This window comes from Polyodon spathula, chromosome 4 (genome assembly GCF_017654505.1).
Source record: "Polyodon spathula isolate WHYD16114869_AA chromosome 4, ASM1765450v1, whole genome shotgun sequence".
Lineage (NCBI taxonomy): Eukaryota > Metazoa > Chordata > Actinopteri > Acipenseriformes > Polyodontidae > Polyodon > Polyodon spathula.
The window spans coordinates 37,167,947-37,184,679 of NC_054537.1; the positions used below are offsets into that span (position 1 = coordinate 37,167,947).

Sequence of the window (16,733 nt, forward strand, 5' to 3'; positions counted from 1 at the left end):
TTGCAGGTGACTGCACAGGCAGTCGCTGACACATGACAGACAAATAAAGAGTGGCCCACCACACAAGTGAGGAGGCCGCTGAAAGACAGAAAGGCGAAAGGCTTGGTCTTTTCAAAGTCGTTAATTCCGGGAAAGGGGCAAACCAGCTTTTGAATGCAAGGGAAATGCAATTCAACTTGAGAAGCTCTTTACTATCAATATGCTCAGCTCAACACAGAGGTCTTACGGTACCATCTTGAGAAGGAAAAAGAGAAATGGCTTCCTCAGGATGACAGTTTTATTCCCTCGGTGGGCGGGACCAGGTGCATCATTCTAGGAAGGGGCCTATCGGCAGCTCTGGTATAGAGAGCTCAGCGATACCTACCCAATGGGCAAGCATACATAATGTTCATTGGTGGTCCTCTTCTGCTACACTACAATCAAGATTAGCAGGTGTGCTAACTTTAGTTCAATCAAGTAGACTAAACCTGCTTAATCCACTAGTTAAACATATCAAACTGGACTAAATTTGGCACACTGCAATTGACCCGGGTATGTTCAGAAATTTATGAGTAAAGGGTTGGAGGTTCTAACCCTAAAGACAGATCAACCAAAATTTTCGTTAAGGTTTGACTTTCTGTACTTCATATTTCAGCCTGCCTAGAGGGCAGCACAGAGCCAAAGCCGAACGAAAATAAAGCTACAGGCTGTATTACTGGAAAGTGTCCAGTTAAAAAGTACGATTAAGCAATTTTTAATGCAGTGGGCGCTTAATTGATAGTTTAATGTAGCTTTGAAGTGGAGTGCATTGTTTGAAAATATTTGTATTTCTTTTGCCAAATCTCAAGAAACAGAAGAGTTGCGGTCTCAAATTAATATGTGACTCTGGTCTTGGGCGGCCATGTTGTTCAGAGGGTTAGTGCAAGTTTAGTGAGGAGGGAGTAGGAACTGCTGGGGAGTTTAAGTCACTTGGCATGTCTTTTGTCATGTAGATTTCATTTTATACCGTTTCCATGTCTTAGGTCTTTTTAGTTTGAGCTTTACATGTTTTAGTTAGTTTTGTTACGCTATTTGCCATTTATAGTTCGCTTTGGTGTTCTGTTTTTTATTATTTATTGCCAAAACATTCATAAACAGCGTTCGTTGCGGTTGCTTTGAAACAGTGATGGGAGAGGCAGTGATTTCTGGTTTGAAATAAAAAAGGCTTTATTTCTTGTCGATATTTACTCTTGAAAAAACAAAGAAAGACACGTATGTAACCAAACAAAGAAGGAAGGGGTATTTTGAAAAGGTAAGTTTTTTTTATTTTTTTATTTATTATATATAAACGTGGTGAAACAAACTAAAACGAAATGAAAGTAAGGTGGCAAGGCCTGTCATTTTGCTTTTGAGAAGAATTGAACAAGAAAGTTTGCTTTGACCTTTTATTAACCTTAATTTCCAGTTCTTTGTTTTAGAGCTGTACTATTCTTTGTTTTTTTGCAACTATATAAATAAATGTGTTTTTGAACATACATGCGAACAACGTGGTCACGCAATGTAAAGTTAAAATGTATACACAGTTTTTTTGTGTGTGTGCTGTTTTTTTTTTTTTTTTGTAGTGACTAACCTTACGACCCTTTAATCCAGAAAATACTACTAGTAGATTTATTTTATTTTATTTTAAGAGATTACAGTACATTTTGGGTATTGCTTGTACACTGCACACATTATCATGTCAGGCTACACAGTGCAGGGGAGTGGGCGCTTATGGCAACAGCTGTTACAAGAACCACAACACAAGAGACCAACCAGGTAGAATAACACTGAGCAAGACACAGTGGACCAATACAATATTATTCTCTCAACAGAAAACATTGCCTTGAGAGCATACGTGAAATGAATACAGTAAATTATTGAACCTGTTTGGTTCGCTATGCCTTTGCCAGTTCAGGTCTCATGGGACGTGTTTTTCCTTTTTTACTGAAAATGGTTGTTTTGCTGTCCTGGTATTTGAGACAAATTAATGATGTGTTTCGTATTGGGCGTCGGCATATTTGAGTCTTATTTTTAGTCATTAAAACATGTAGGCTGTAGTACAGTGCATTCGAAACATTTTACATGTCTGCTGCATGAGGACTGTTGTGCTGAATAACTAACTATAGTAGCATTAATTGAAGGAAAATGCATATTGTACTTGTAATATGTAAGCCTTTATTTCTTTAAATGATCTATTTACTTTTAAATACAGATCTATGTTCCATGAGATGGCCCTGTATGTATATTTGACAAGGTTCCAAGTGAATATCATCTTAATATAAATATTTTACATGCTATAGGCTCATACGTCATTTGTAAGACTTTGAGTTGATAATTGTCCTCCCTACTGTGCAAACTGTTTGTTCAGCGTCAGCAGTACTGTATTTCTTTGCTTGCTTTTTTATTGCAACATCTGTTTCCTGCAGCAGTGTATGCTTACAGTAACTGTTGTCCTCTGACAAGTGTCTGCTGTGGAATGAACTGTACAAAAATAATGAAACATTTATGGCATTTTTTTTTTTTAAAGATGTAGAGTTTCAAACTTACTGTATCTTCAGTTGAAACGTTTCTGTGACCACATATTTGGACTAATAATTGATAAATTCTACACATTGTTTAACTAAAAGTGGCTTAGAAGAGAAGGGGAGTGCAGGGAAGATATATTGTTGATGAATACCATTTTATTTATTTGCATTTTTATAGCGCTTTTTATACAAAAGTATCTCAAAGCACTGCATGGTACATAGTAAAAAAAACAAACAAACAAACAAAAAAACAATGCATTTGTAAAATATGTTTCACATCTACCACAATCATACCATTTAAATAACTTTATTCAAACAACCATAATAAAATACACACACACTTATGTATCCATAGATAAATATATGTACGTACACACATTAATAATAATAAATGCAGCAATATAAATTACATTAAAACCCTCTAAACAAGAAAGCCGTTTTATAAAAGTAAGTTTTCAGTCTTGACTTATTGTAATGGTCCCAGCTTCCCTGACATGCAGGCAGAGCATGCCACAATTTAGGATCTTTACAAGAACAACAAAAAAAACAAAAACACTATGCAACAAGGGTAGTTCCATGAAAAATGCTAATTTAAGGTTAAAATTTAATTAAATCGTTTACTAATTATAGATGATGTTATGAGGGATATTTACAGTGTCAGAAATCACATATTTGCTGCTAATTCAAATCATGTGACCAGCAGCCATGTTGTTTTTCATGTCATGGGGTCCAGTGGCTGCAGTGTGTTTTTTTTTTTTTTTTTTTTTTTTTTTTTCCCCACTTGCCTGATTTTTCAATTCTGCCCTACATTTTACCACATTTGATGCAAGTAATTATGCCTTTTTACTTAATACATAAAACATTGCTGAAATGGCAAATTTCCAACAACCAACAACTTTGTTTGATAAGACATTTCCCCCAATGCCGAAGTACCACGTCAGTTACGTTTGTGATGTAAAAGTTTTATTTTATTTTATTTTTCTGATTTTTCTATGGATTGGCTGTTTCAAAAATAATGAAATTAAATAATCTTAGCTTTTCTCATGACTAATGTCATGGCAAATTAACACAATAATTATATTCATACTTAAAAAAAAATATTTACCTGACGTGGCATCTGCAGCTAATGCAGTTTTAGTCTAATGTATTGTTGCAGGAAGCACTGAATTTAATTTTAGTATAATTCAGTTCAATAAGCGCCACAAAAATGCATTGTAGCTGGATCAAAAGCTTCTAGAGCACCTAGTAATGAGAATCCCATCCTCATCACTGTTTCTTTTAACTCTCAAATGATATGGCAGTCATAACAAGCCAGTCAGTGAGCCAGTTTTATGCTGTTACAAGCGATGAGCTTCAGCATAAGTACACCGTGACATCCTTCAATAGAGCAGTTTTTTTAATCATGCTGTGACTTGAGGTAAAAGTGTCAATACTGTCCATTTCTTCTCTGATGGTGCTGGGGGGGGGGGGCAATTTAAGAACATTTCACATTGTTCACACTTGAGGTCTGAGTTATTGCACAAAGATGTTGTCAAACCAGATCAGAGGTTTTTTGCAGAAGCACATGGCAAAGGGCCTGTTGATGGAATTGGGGGAACAGTGAAACGCACTCTCTGGCGGTGGATTCTGCAGGAGAAAGCATTGGTGAATTCTCCAGAGGACTGTGCTTTTGTTGAGAAATCTGTTTGCCCAAGTATCAGCTTTCTGTATGTTGATTCAAAGGAAGTTGAGGAAGTCAGAAAAGAGCTGTGCCTCTACTATATCTTGTGGCAGGGATATGTACCTGCGTAATCTTGGATACTACAGTAACCTTACCATACAGTACACCAGGTTTTGGACAATTTAAATACCTTTATCCTATATAAAGGAGATAATAAATGGCCTTATTTGCCATCAGTGTTTCATCCTCAGGATTCCTTGTAAACTTATCAAAGCATTCATGAACTGAATTTCCTGATATGCCCAAAGTTGTGTATGCTTTATACAGTACAATTACTACAAGGCACATTGCGTGCACAAGGAGAGAAGTCTTTAGACTGGATACAGTTAATGAAATGACTTTGAGGAATAATGTACTTGACGTGCCCTAGTGTAGCTATTATGATAGGTTGTTTGGTCTTTTCTGTTTAAGGTCCTGGATGAAGAGCACAATGTGTCTGTTTTTTTCCGTTGAACAAAAAACCCCCACATCAAACATGTTTTTGTCTAAAGTTGCAGTCTCCATTTGTTGTGGCATTTGAATTAATTCTGTAAGTACTTTATTCATTGCAATACAAATCGATTAAAACAATTGGTTTATTTCTTAACAATTAACTAGAAAGGGGGACCCCTGGATTTAAAATCAGGTGTGTCCGAAGTTGGCCATTAGTGTCCTGGACATTTGTTTCAGTTCTGTGTTAAGCTAATTAATTGAACCAAATAAAGCTCCATTCAGATCCTAAAGTTGTTAATTATGTAATTGTACCTGTTTAATGTGGAATGGAATGGCACTCCTGGACTGTGATTGGCCATCCCCGTTTAATCAAATCAAATTTTTTTCCTATTTTCTTTTTCTTTTAAGATCAGAGTAGTTCATTACATATTGACAGCAGTTTACGAGGCAGGTGAGTGCTGTACTCAAGGTTGGAGTGACCTGAAGTCAATGAGTGGAAAGGGAGCATATTTGTTCACTCCATAAGGTTGCTTTTTAAACAAAGATAACTGAAACCGTATTACAGGATTGCTTAATGAGCAAAGCACGCATTTGATTAGAGTCACTACACAAGTGTTTCCAAATTACTGACACTACAATTATATAAAAATAAATAAATAAATAAATGGGCTTCTTTTGGCTGCTTTTGAGTTTTTCACAATAAAAGCATACAGCTGTCTTGGAATGCCTTCCTTACAGGCTCAATGTGTGCATTCATCAATACATGGACTTTTGGTTCATCACAGTTGTCTTGCCTTGCATTCCAGACTATAAACTGGCGTAGCAGGTGGCACAACAAACAATGAGAAAGGAAGGAAGCCCTCATTTGACACTGGAGGCTGCAGGGTGCCGTCATTTGTATATTCCACTATTGAAACAAAATGCCTCAAGTTGTTGTTCTTAAGAAAACATCAAGTCACTTCGTTTTTGCCTCCTTTCCAAGTTTTGTAGAAGGGTACAAACCACTGCTTTCCCAGCAGAACTTGCAGTCTTGCCTGAGGGCTAGCACAGCAGCTCCTATAGGGAAGAATCATTTTTATGTCATTGAAGTTGGTTACAGATCTAAGGTTGTCAAATAGCAAATGTCAATAGAGCACCCTTCAGTTGTTTGTTGTACAATTTGGCTAATAGTTTATGCACATGACATACAAGGGGAAATGCTACTGGTTTAGAAAGAAAGTAGGTTTTGAAAGCTAAAACTTATAATCCTTTCAGTAAATGATGGCTGTATTTGGATTTACATGTTTTGCCTTAATTTTTTTAAGTAGATTGTTTGCAATAGTTCTTTGAGGTATTGAGCCACTAGGCTGAAGTACATCTTTAGATTTAGACCTTTGTATTCAGATGTGCTATTATCATTTGTGTTTTGGGATTTGTTTTGCCTTGAGTTACCCCACAGATTTTTCACCTTCGTAACCTTCAGAAGACTACATTTCTTGATTTAAAATGCACTGAATCATAAAAGGACACTCAGTACTGTATCTCCAGCCAAGCCCCACCCCTGTGTTCGCTGTATTTATTTTTCACATACGTCTTTATAGACTTGCATACTGATAAATCCTCTTCTGATCACTCGTTTTATCACCAAACTCCTCAGTAATGCGATCCAAGTCGTTATTTTATGACTATAACATCTCAAAAAGCTCTGCAAATGTCCATTATATTCTTTGAGCGCTGGATGCAGAAGCAGCTGTCTCCTTTATGTCCGTGTTATCTCAGTGGTGCAGGGGCTGTCGGATACGCCCTTTTTTTTCGGCTTCATTCGGCTCTTATCGGTCGCACTTGGCCATCGAAATGTTTTCTCAGCTTTTTCCGGAGAAAAAACTACTGGAGACCTGTACTTCACGTCTTTTGATGTCGGACAGGGTCTGACATCGGACTGGAAAGGGAAAATTGTAATGTCGGACCTGGTTTGACATAGGACCACAAAGGGTTAAAGCTATATTACAGTACTATAGGTAGGGGTCTACCTAAATCACGATTTCACGGAAATCGTGAAATTGAGGGGTCACCACGAAACTTTCCTCTTTTAGGGGCCAATTCATACCGGACAAGTAAAAAAAAGAAACCTCATTTAAATTAAAGTAAAATAGCAGAAATGGACGAAAAAGCAAAAAAAAGCAAAGTATATTTCGGTGATTGATCCTGTCGAGTTATTTCCCAAAGAAACTGTATATGCAGATGGAGGTAATTGTTTTGTATATCCTTAATGTGTCTTTGGAGAAAATACAATTGATTGCTATTTTGCTTCAGAATCACACATTAAACAAAAGGCTATTACAGAGGCTGCTGAACAGAACATAAAATAAACAGCTTTCAGAAACCAAACTAGAAAGTCAGCCCAGACAAAAAGTAGCCCTGTCTGCAAGTTAAATCAGTACTACAATGATCTAGCACAACCACCTCGCTTCAACCTGCTGCTTACTTTTTCGCAGTTGGAATTTTAGACCCAAATAGCCACACTTTATTTGTTTTGACTCGGTACTAATAAAATAAATATAGTTTTGGGGCTGTTTCTAATCGATTTCCACATCTGTGTAACTTGCCAAAGCTTTGCCTTTACTTTCGTCCAATTCAGTGGATGTAGAATGTGCAATCTCAATGTATGGGCAAGTCAACTGCAGGGGGATGCTGCATGCTTGCCTTTAACTATAGGTAGTATTTGTACACGAAAACCCCAGAAGATTATGCCTGTGACCACAAAGATTTTGTTGTTGAAGACTGCAAAGGAAAGAAAGTACATTTGAAGTGTGCAAGTACTGTCGAGTTACTATATCTATTGTGACAGGAAAAAACAAAACAACCGAACCAATAATTTCATAAGTATGTAAAAAAGCAAAAGCCCTGAAAAAAAAAAAAAAGGATTTCCATATTACTCAGAAAAAAAAATCTTTAAATTATATTAATAAAAACTGAAACACAGAAGCCCTATGTATAATGCCCAAAAAGCACTCAAAATAATATCATATAGAAACACCCCATGACTGGGTCCAGTTAACTGGTCTGCTGTATTAACAAGACAGGTTTTTTTTCCTGGACAGCATTAGCAGTCTGACACTTGAGTGATGTTATTGTCCTACACATCTTGAAAGTCAAAGTGCAATCAAATGATGTAAAAATCTGACAAATTTCAAAATAGTTTCAATACATGCTAACAGTAAGGTGTATTTTTTCACCCTGTTTGTTAATGTACTGGTGGAGCCCTCATGCTATTGAAAGGATAGTGCTCCCTTAAGAGCAAACTGGTTGTAAAGTTGTAATTGCCCAACAAGTAATGGATTAGGGACAGATTTATAATTTAAATTCATCAGCAATACACCTGTAAGAGTATCATAATTTGTTGAATTGTTTTGTTACTATGGTAATGTGATTTAAGAGAGGCAGTTTTGAATGGAACTGCAGTACTGGCATTTTTATAATTTAAAGCAAACTTAAACCAAGCTGGACTTTTAACCCTAGTCCTGTCATTCATTCTTTTCAGCTGTGCTTTTGTTCTGTCCGTAAATTCCATATAGATGTAATGTACTTGAAATCTGAGATTATTTCTTGTCTTAACTGCAATTTAAGACATAAAACCCCCAAGCACAGAGGATGAAGCTTTGAGGTTATTGTACGTCAAATCTGACAAATGACACAGGTCTTCTCGCCATTTCAAAATACTGCAGGTGGTGGAACGTTCCCCTGAGCGAGAACATTCAGAAATGCAAAGCTCAACAAGAAACATCTTCATTTTCGTAGCATTAGTTTGAAATAAAACTTTTATACAATACACTGTCCTGTTATTAACTCTTTGCGGTCCACTGCCGGACTAGGTCCGACATTACAATCTACCCTGTCCGACATCGTCAAAAAACCATCAAACACAGTTCTCTTGTCGTTTTTTTCTCCGGAATAAGCTGAGAAAACCTTTCAATGGCCAAGTGAGACGGTTAGGAGCCAAGAGAAGCCAAAAAAAGGGGTGGGGAGGGGGGCGGCAGATCTGAGCAGATTATTTGTACTGATAAAACAAGGAAGTCGGCATTGATAAAGTAATAATCATCTACCTTTTATGTGTTAATTTTTAGCATGGTTGAAACCAGGGTTAACATTATAACAAAGTAATCTCCATGACAGATTCAATTAGCATCTTATAGACACTGAATACATTCAATGTCCTGTTAGCTTATCTTATAAAATCATAATGTTTAACAGTTATTTAAGTTTACTTTTGGTCTGTAAAATAAACTTCATACCTTGCAATTGTGTCCATGTTCTGTCAGTCTGTAGGTATGTGTACTCTCTGTCCAATACGATTTGCATTGTGGCCCTCACGCTTATCTACATGGGGCGGTACAAACCTCAGTCATTTTCGTCAAGCTCTGTTAGCATTCGTTTTCCTCTTAATGAAAGAAACTAATAATGTATGTGTTTAAAAAAACTAGTACCGGTAATTATGCACGTGTTCACTCAGGGTCGGTCATATACTGTAGTGTAAGGTATCAGAAAAGTGCTACTGCATAAAACTAGTAGCAAATTAAGAGTTTTGGGTAGCAAATGCTACCAAATATACTTTAACTTCGAGCTGCATATACAGTCTATAGAAAAATCACTACATAACATTTTAAGGAACTTGGGTATTGTTTAACCGAGGCATTTCTGATTTTTGTATCCGAATACGTGTCAAAAAAAAGTCTGGATATTTGTCCCAGCATTATTGTAAATAAAAACTTGATTTGGTATAATTAAAGTAACACTGTTATTCAAACTCAAAATGTTCAGCAAAATTGCTATGCATGTTCGTTAACGATTACATTTAAATATCAGGTACCATTGAGGGTCCAGGACTCAACTAAAAAAACTGAAGGTCCCAGAAGAAATGTTGACGGTCCCAATAAAGTACAAAGTGTTAATGTTCTGGTACACCTGTTGGTTTTTATTTGTTTATTTTCTTCATTTATTAGTTTTGACCATTTTAACAATAAGAAATTAACATAACTTGTTTGTTTTACTGTCTTCAAGAACAAAAAGACACAGCAAAAGAATCTACAAAAGCAGAATTCCATAAAGATCAAAGGACAATCAACCATTCTACTCCACCCTGCCCCACTGCTTTTAATATTAGAGATCAAGTTCTCCAGTAGTTTAGAACTTGTCATGTTTTTAAATTCATAAATTATCATTAATTTTTTGGTCTCACTTAAGACTAACTTGCTTATTCAGTATTGCAAACTATGCATGCTCTGCTCTGTGTCAGAACACTAAGCTCTAGGAAAGCAGGAAGTGAAGTCCTGTTTTTCATTGCAGTTTTTAAAACTGCATTTAATATCAAACTTAATTCGAGGGGAGCAAATTTTTTAAACATATTTCCTACTATTGGCTAGTAGTAGGAAGATTTAAATTATCGCATTTTGTTCTTTTTCTCTATTTAGCTGCAGTCATTTAAAAAGCTACCAAGAATTAACAAGCAACCAGTAGACCCTTAAACTTAGCAGTATTGTAACTATAGTGCAGCAAAATAGATAACAGCAAAAAAGTAAATTAAACATAGTTCCCAAAAAATGAGTAAGACAAATTTAGAATATAAATATAATCTAAGATAAATTTATATATGATGAACGTCAGTTTTTTTTCTTACCAAAGAGAATCATTTAGAAATCCTCTCTAGTTTGTGTAGTTTTTATACTCTGTCTGTCCAGTCTCCGTTTGCTCTGAATGGCTGGGGGTCGCTGTCATCTTGGTGGTGCATTAGTACTGTAGTTTCATCCTGTTCTGACAGATCTCATTGACTGAAGAGGTGCTAGAATGCTCTCATTTGTTTAAATGATTGTCTCTCATCAAGACCTGCGCCGACTGTGCACTTTTTTGCCAGCTACAGCGCCTGTCATTTAAAACGCCTACTTTGAAATGAGCAGTTTAAGATGCACGAAAGTGTTTGCTTTGGGTGTCTGGTAACAGTTTGAATTGAAAATGGGGTGCAAGAGAAAAACACTTAATGAGTATTGTGCACAATACCCTGGCCGACGGCTGAAGTCTCCGGCAGGACGAAGTGGGCCTGTCTGCCTTGCTTTCCAGTGACAGTCCAGCTGTGCTGAAGCAGGAGTGGGGGAGCTCAGACTCTGAATAGTAAGTGCAAGTTAGTTCTGGTCAGTTTTCTAATGTTTTGTTCTGTGCCTGTTATTTTTATTCGTAGATGTATACTGTAAAAGCCTGTGTAATACACTTTACAAGTTTTTCATGGTCTGAGACAGTTTTTTAATTTTGTGTAGGATCTTTCTTTACAAGGTATAGCTCCGTTGTGACCAAACGTTATTTCAGTTTGAATGTTGATAACCATGGTTTGCATGTTGAATATGGTAGAGGTTTCACTAAATAAGTCGTTTCTCAGTGGAATAAAATATGTGTTTTTTAAAAGCATAAATGTTGATTTCACCCATTCTCTGCTTGAATTAAATAGATTGAAAAAGGTAAAAACTTTCTAAAATAAACGTCTATTAATTGTCGATTTGGCAAAAAAATAAAAATTGAGTATTAGTAAGCCTAGCAATAACCAATAAATGTTTTATTTTCAAATTGTGATTGTATTATTATATACTGTTTTTAATTGCTTGAGTGTTGCTGCGGCATCAGTCTGGAGATCTGGTAACCTTAGATGTGCATATATGTTTAAACACTAGCTTCAGGTACAAAAACACTTTACTTTTTATCTAAGGACGGTATTTGCCCCCTAGAAGGAAATCTTTTGATTCATGAAAGGCTTTATTGTTTTAATTGTATCATCGATAGTACCGTAATGCGTTGTTAATATGTGGTAAAGAAACGAGTTCTGGGGGGAGAACATACATAACAAAGTAGATGTTTTTTTAGTGATTTAAACAAATGAGTTTTGCTTTTGTTCAATAGCAAAAATAAGTATTTCTTGGGTAACAAAATTATTGTTTACATTTACATATAAGTTGCCAGACGTGTATATGTATAAAATAACACCTGTTTGTTTAAATGTCCAATATGCACGTTTTTAATACTTCGCTCCATTATGATGGTGAAATTAAATCTTAGTTAGCACGGAAGGATCAAGTAGAAACTGACATAACAGGCTTGTTGATCTAAAACACTTCTGCCTCTGTTTTTTTTTATGGGCGGGGGGGGGGTCCACGCAAGGGGTGACTCATATGATGTCATTGGGCATGCAACAGTTCGGGGGCTGTTCGTAAGAATACTGGACCAACGCCTCCTCAGGTTTGTCCTCAACTGTAAACTGGTGGCTCAGATGATACTATATTCTAATCTGACCGACTCTGTTCATGTCAGAGTTGTAAATGTAAACACACTATTGGCATCCCAAACCAGAGTACCAATGTATGGGGGCTTTTGCTGTGTAAAAGAGCGCTTTAAAAGCACAGTGTATTAAAGTTTTTACACAGCTGTGAATAACATGTCATTTTGGGTAACATGGAAATACTTGCTCTCTTGTAGTTAAGTGCAGTTGTGCTTCTCTGGTTGACATTCCAAGCAATCCTGGATGTGAGTTTGCTGTCACACTTATTTATCAACAAGCAGCCTGTGGTGGTGGGCATGTAGTGTATGGAGCTGGGAATCTGTCACATCATGAGGGGGGAGGGGGTGCCCCCACACACACACATACACACACACTTTCTCCTTGATTCTTATTGACTTAAGTACTGTAATTGAGCACAATTTGTGTTATGCTTTTGGTGTCTTTTCAAATGGTCAGGCAATTAACACTAAATAATTACAAATAACCCCCATCCTACAAATGCAGAGCTATTTATAATATATCCCCAGGCTTTACCTTGATCTTGGATGCTCCCGCATTGCAGTAAGCACTAATAAGCTTACGATCTGATAGCGCCTGTCAGAAAAGGTATGTTATTTAATCATCACATGTCTCAATAAGCCATGTGTGATGTCTTTGTAGTCTGGACTAAAAGCTAGGGCTGTAACAAAGGGTACATTTTAACCTTCGAGGGTTCGGAACACATTACTGAAGGAAGGTTCGAAACTTCGCTAGTGGGCAATTCCAGCATTATGGATGTGACATTTGCACAGAATTTAACTTTGTTACCATATGCAAGGCCTCATTTAAACAATTAACTAAATATGATACGCTATTTAGATAATATGCTTTGTGAACTGTGTCTTAAAATTTCAAGGTTCAAGGTTTCACCTTTCCTTATTTTATCATCCAAAGAAACTTGCGTTATGGATGTGACAGAAATGGACAAGTATTGCTGGGTCACTTCATATGTTCTCAAAAGTCTGTGATTTGTGGAACTTGCAATCAAAACATTAAATGTCATTTTGTAAGAACAACTTGGCAGCTCCCAAAAGTGATATTAAGTAATACATCAGGTTTTTAATATTTTCATAGCACAGCTTGAAGTGCAGCATTATGGATGTGATGCTCTCTGAATTTTATTCAAGAAATGTATTTAAGTCTTTAAAAAAAAAAAAAAAAAAAAAAAAAAAAAAAAAAACTTTAAATTGACATTCATCATTGGAAGCCCAGACATATTGTTAAAATATTAAAATATTATTTCAAATGAGATGTGCCACTACTCAGAATGAACTATTTGACCAGAAAATATATAACCAAAAAAAAAAAAAGTACAATGAGGGAAATATTTTAATAAACTGGGGACATAATCACATACAAAGACATAAGCCTGATATACGCTCCTTGCAAAAGAGCTGGCTCTTTTGTACAGCAGTGTCAGCACTATGCTTCAGTGAGAGAGGTCATACAAGTTCATGCAAGTTCTAATTGCGATTTAAAAATATCAGCTGTTGAACAATTTTTCACATTCCAAACACAGATCATATGTTACTGTAACCCCGGGGGATCTTCATTTACTGCTCGTGCAAATTTTATTTTTTAACCCAAAAAGAAGGGTTGCAACCTTTATAAAATAAATGCTGGGACGAACACAGGATTTTCATGTTTGGATATTCACTCATAATTTAAATATTTGTTCGGATATTCGTTCATTTTTAGAAGGTAGTAAAAGCCATTATTTCTCAGAATGGAGGCAGAGGCAGGGGGCCATGGCCCCTATGTGTGTGCCTTTTTTTATTTTACAGCAAGAAGTTACAATGTATAACATGTTAAAGTAGACAGATATCCCGGGAGCAAAGAGTACGTTGTGTAGGCCTTACTTTATCCATGAATTAACTACAAAACAAAGGAGGCCATTTTATTGAAGCAATATTGCTGCTATAGGTACCCCACCCCCAGTGCTTTGGCGTTATACCCTGCTCCGTTGATTGGTGGTGGTGTCATTGATAAAGACGCAGTACACATACCGATCTGGATATTGAGTGGATTTTAGTACAAAAACTTTTATTTAAGTGATGGGCATTATACATTTCAAAAGATAATTTTGCAGTGGCATTTAATGTGTGGTTTATAGTATTCTGTGCATTGTCAACCGGTTTCTGTTAATGTGTGTGTGAATGCCCCTTGACGAACCATTTGAAGGTTTAGAACTACCTTCGAATTCCTGGCTAGTGAACGAACAACACAGCTCTAATGAAAAAGGCTGAATACGCTAAGGTTGGCAGTGTACTAATGCAGGGTTCAATTAACGGCAGCCATGCAGCAATTGCTGTGGGTGCCCTTAATTGTCGCAGTGGTACTGTAAGTCAACTCACAGGCCTTGTAGAGTGGAATGAGCCTCAAAAGACCAGTTACAAGCGCTAATAAACCTATCAAGCGCCTGCCCAGTGGGAGTACAATTTCACCAATAGAGTTGGCCTCGCTTTACAGATGTAATAGTAGGCGTTTGGTGAAACTAACCTAAAGTTATAGCTCGTCATTTTTAGCAGAAGTTTGTGGTTTTATAACCAGTTATACCGTCCCCATTTACAAGAATGCAGAAGATGTATTCAGGTAAATGGAAAGGCATGCAAACGAGGAGGCTGAGTTTACCAGAGTGCATTCTTACAATAGGAAATACTTCTGTACATCGTATTGCAGTGTTCCTGCATCGTGAACAATTAACCAATAAGGGGAAATGTTACAAAAAGTTGAATGCATCTCCTCCATGCCCGCTGACCGCCCATAAAAAACAGTTGCTTTGAATTAGTGAATTATGTCAGACTGAAGGAAAGCCTAAGATCTTCATGTTCAGAATTGCATTTAGGATGGACCTCGCCACACAGTTTATTGGTAGTTTGAAACTAGCTTGGAAAGCTGTGAGGTACAGACTTCATATTTGCAGAAATGTACCAGTGACCTTAACCTCCAACCTAGCATGGCTGACATTGCATGTGTGTTTTTACTAGGCTATTTATTGCAAATAAATGTATACCCACATGCAAAAGTGAGAGTTAAGATTTTCACAAATAAAAAATATTTTATGAAGTTACATTTTAGATGTTTTGGTTTGATTCTAGCAAATGTCTGTTAGTGTTACAGAAGACCCTGCAAAGTTTACAGGAAAGGCATTATTTTCCCTTTGGCCCTTGTTGTCCAGACCGTAGCATTATATTTTTAAACCTATTGCTGACTCTAATTTTTGAATCACACATCATGCTGTAGGTCATAAATAGGGCTTCTTATTTTTGGTGTTAACTGATAAAACACCCCAATACAAAAAAATGTAATCAGTGTACGGCCAATAAACACTGGGAAAATTAAAAAAAAAAAAAAAAAAAAAAAAAAAAAAAAAGGTTTGGCAATGACCCTCCTTCCTGACTCATATCTATCATTCAGTCGTTCTGAATACTTTAAACCCACCACAAATGCTGAGTGGCAGCAAATTCTACATTTCTGCAAGATTTAAAACAAGATCACAATTGCAGTAGAAGGCTTATTCGTGGGATTTAAAGCTATATTAGTCAGATAAATTTATCATTTTTTTCAGGTCAGTAGTTTAGAAATGTCTTAAGCATGCTTACTTGTGGATTTTTTTTTTTTTTTTAAGAAAACCATATTTACTGTAATTAACTTAAAGATGGCTCAGTTGCTGTTATCTTATTTTTACCTTGTGTTTTTATTAGGATGGGAACAAATACAAAACCTTGTTTATGCTACAATATCTTGCTCTTTGTGAATCTGACGTTAGGTGTTTTATCAACACCATTGGCACAGAAGCTATTTTTTAATTTTTTTTTTTTTAAATAAGCTGCCTTGTTACTCAAGGTGTACAGGAACTTCAAACACTCTGCTTCAAAGTCACTTGCATGAGGTGCTGTTATAATATAGCATCTAATTTTAATTACTAAATGCAGGCAATAAATTTTTGTTTAGAAACATTAATTTTTGTTGTCTCGAGTGTGTAATTCATATCACCCGACCCCCGGGACAAGTTTTTTACCGTTAGACTTTGGGTGTCAGACAAGTACTATTTTTTTCTTTCGCAACGTTCTGTTGCTAATGTGACAAATCTGAGCAGCAAAGTTCAAATGTCACATTAGCTGAGTTTCTTCAACATAAATCTTAATATAACAAGGGTCAACTGAAACACAGTGAAATTACAAATGCCATTGCTTGTTTTATGTGCAAGGATATGCAGCCATAAGTTGTATGTAATTATTGATTTTAAACAGTGCATGCATTTAACTTTACATTGTGGTTTCATTTTTAGCCTAACAAACAGAATTATTGGTAATTGTAAATATATACCTCACTGTAAATTACTGTAGAAAAGTGGACCTTTTGCCTATTTATCATTTTGACAGTTTAACGTACATTAAGTGTAATCATTGTTCTCAAAACAAACGTATGCAAACATTTAATATTAACCTGAACTTCATTTTTTATGTCATGTTTTAAACTGCAGACATGAGTACAACACAGAATTTTAAAAAAAAATAAAGTGCATTGTAACTTCGTCAATTGTATCTTCTGGTTGTGTATCTCAATTAGATAATTATCATAAATAAACACTTGCAGCTTGCAAGTATCATTCCGTCTGAAATTTAAGGCTGGTCCATGGATGTGGATTGATGGTGACCCCGCAAAGTAATCAACTCTGCTCAGTGTTCAACAGCTGATATTGTTATCACAATTTAGAATTTGT

The 16,733-nt window shown here is 36.2% G+C and overlaps 1 protein-coding gene across 1 annotated transcript in view; it reads left to right on the plus strand.

Moving 5' to 3' along the window:
* Window positions 1–674: 674 nt before the first annotated feature.
* LOC121314496 (tyrosine-protein kinase Yes) overlaps window positions 675–16,733 on the plus strand; it is a 39,085-nt gene continuing 23,026 nt past the window's right edge. The window contains exon 1 of the mRNA XM_041247855.1: window positions 675–1,270. The gene's annotated coding sequence lies outside the window, so the exon portion shown is untranslated. The remainder of the gene's footprint in view (window positions 1,271–16,733) is intronic.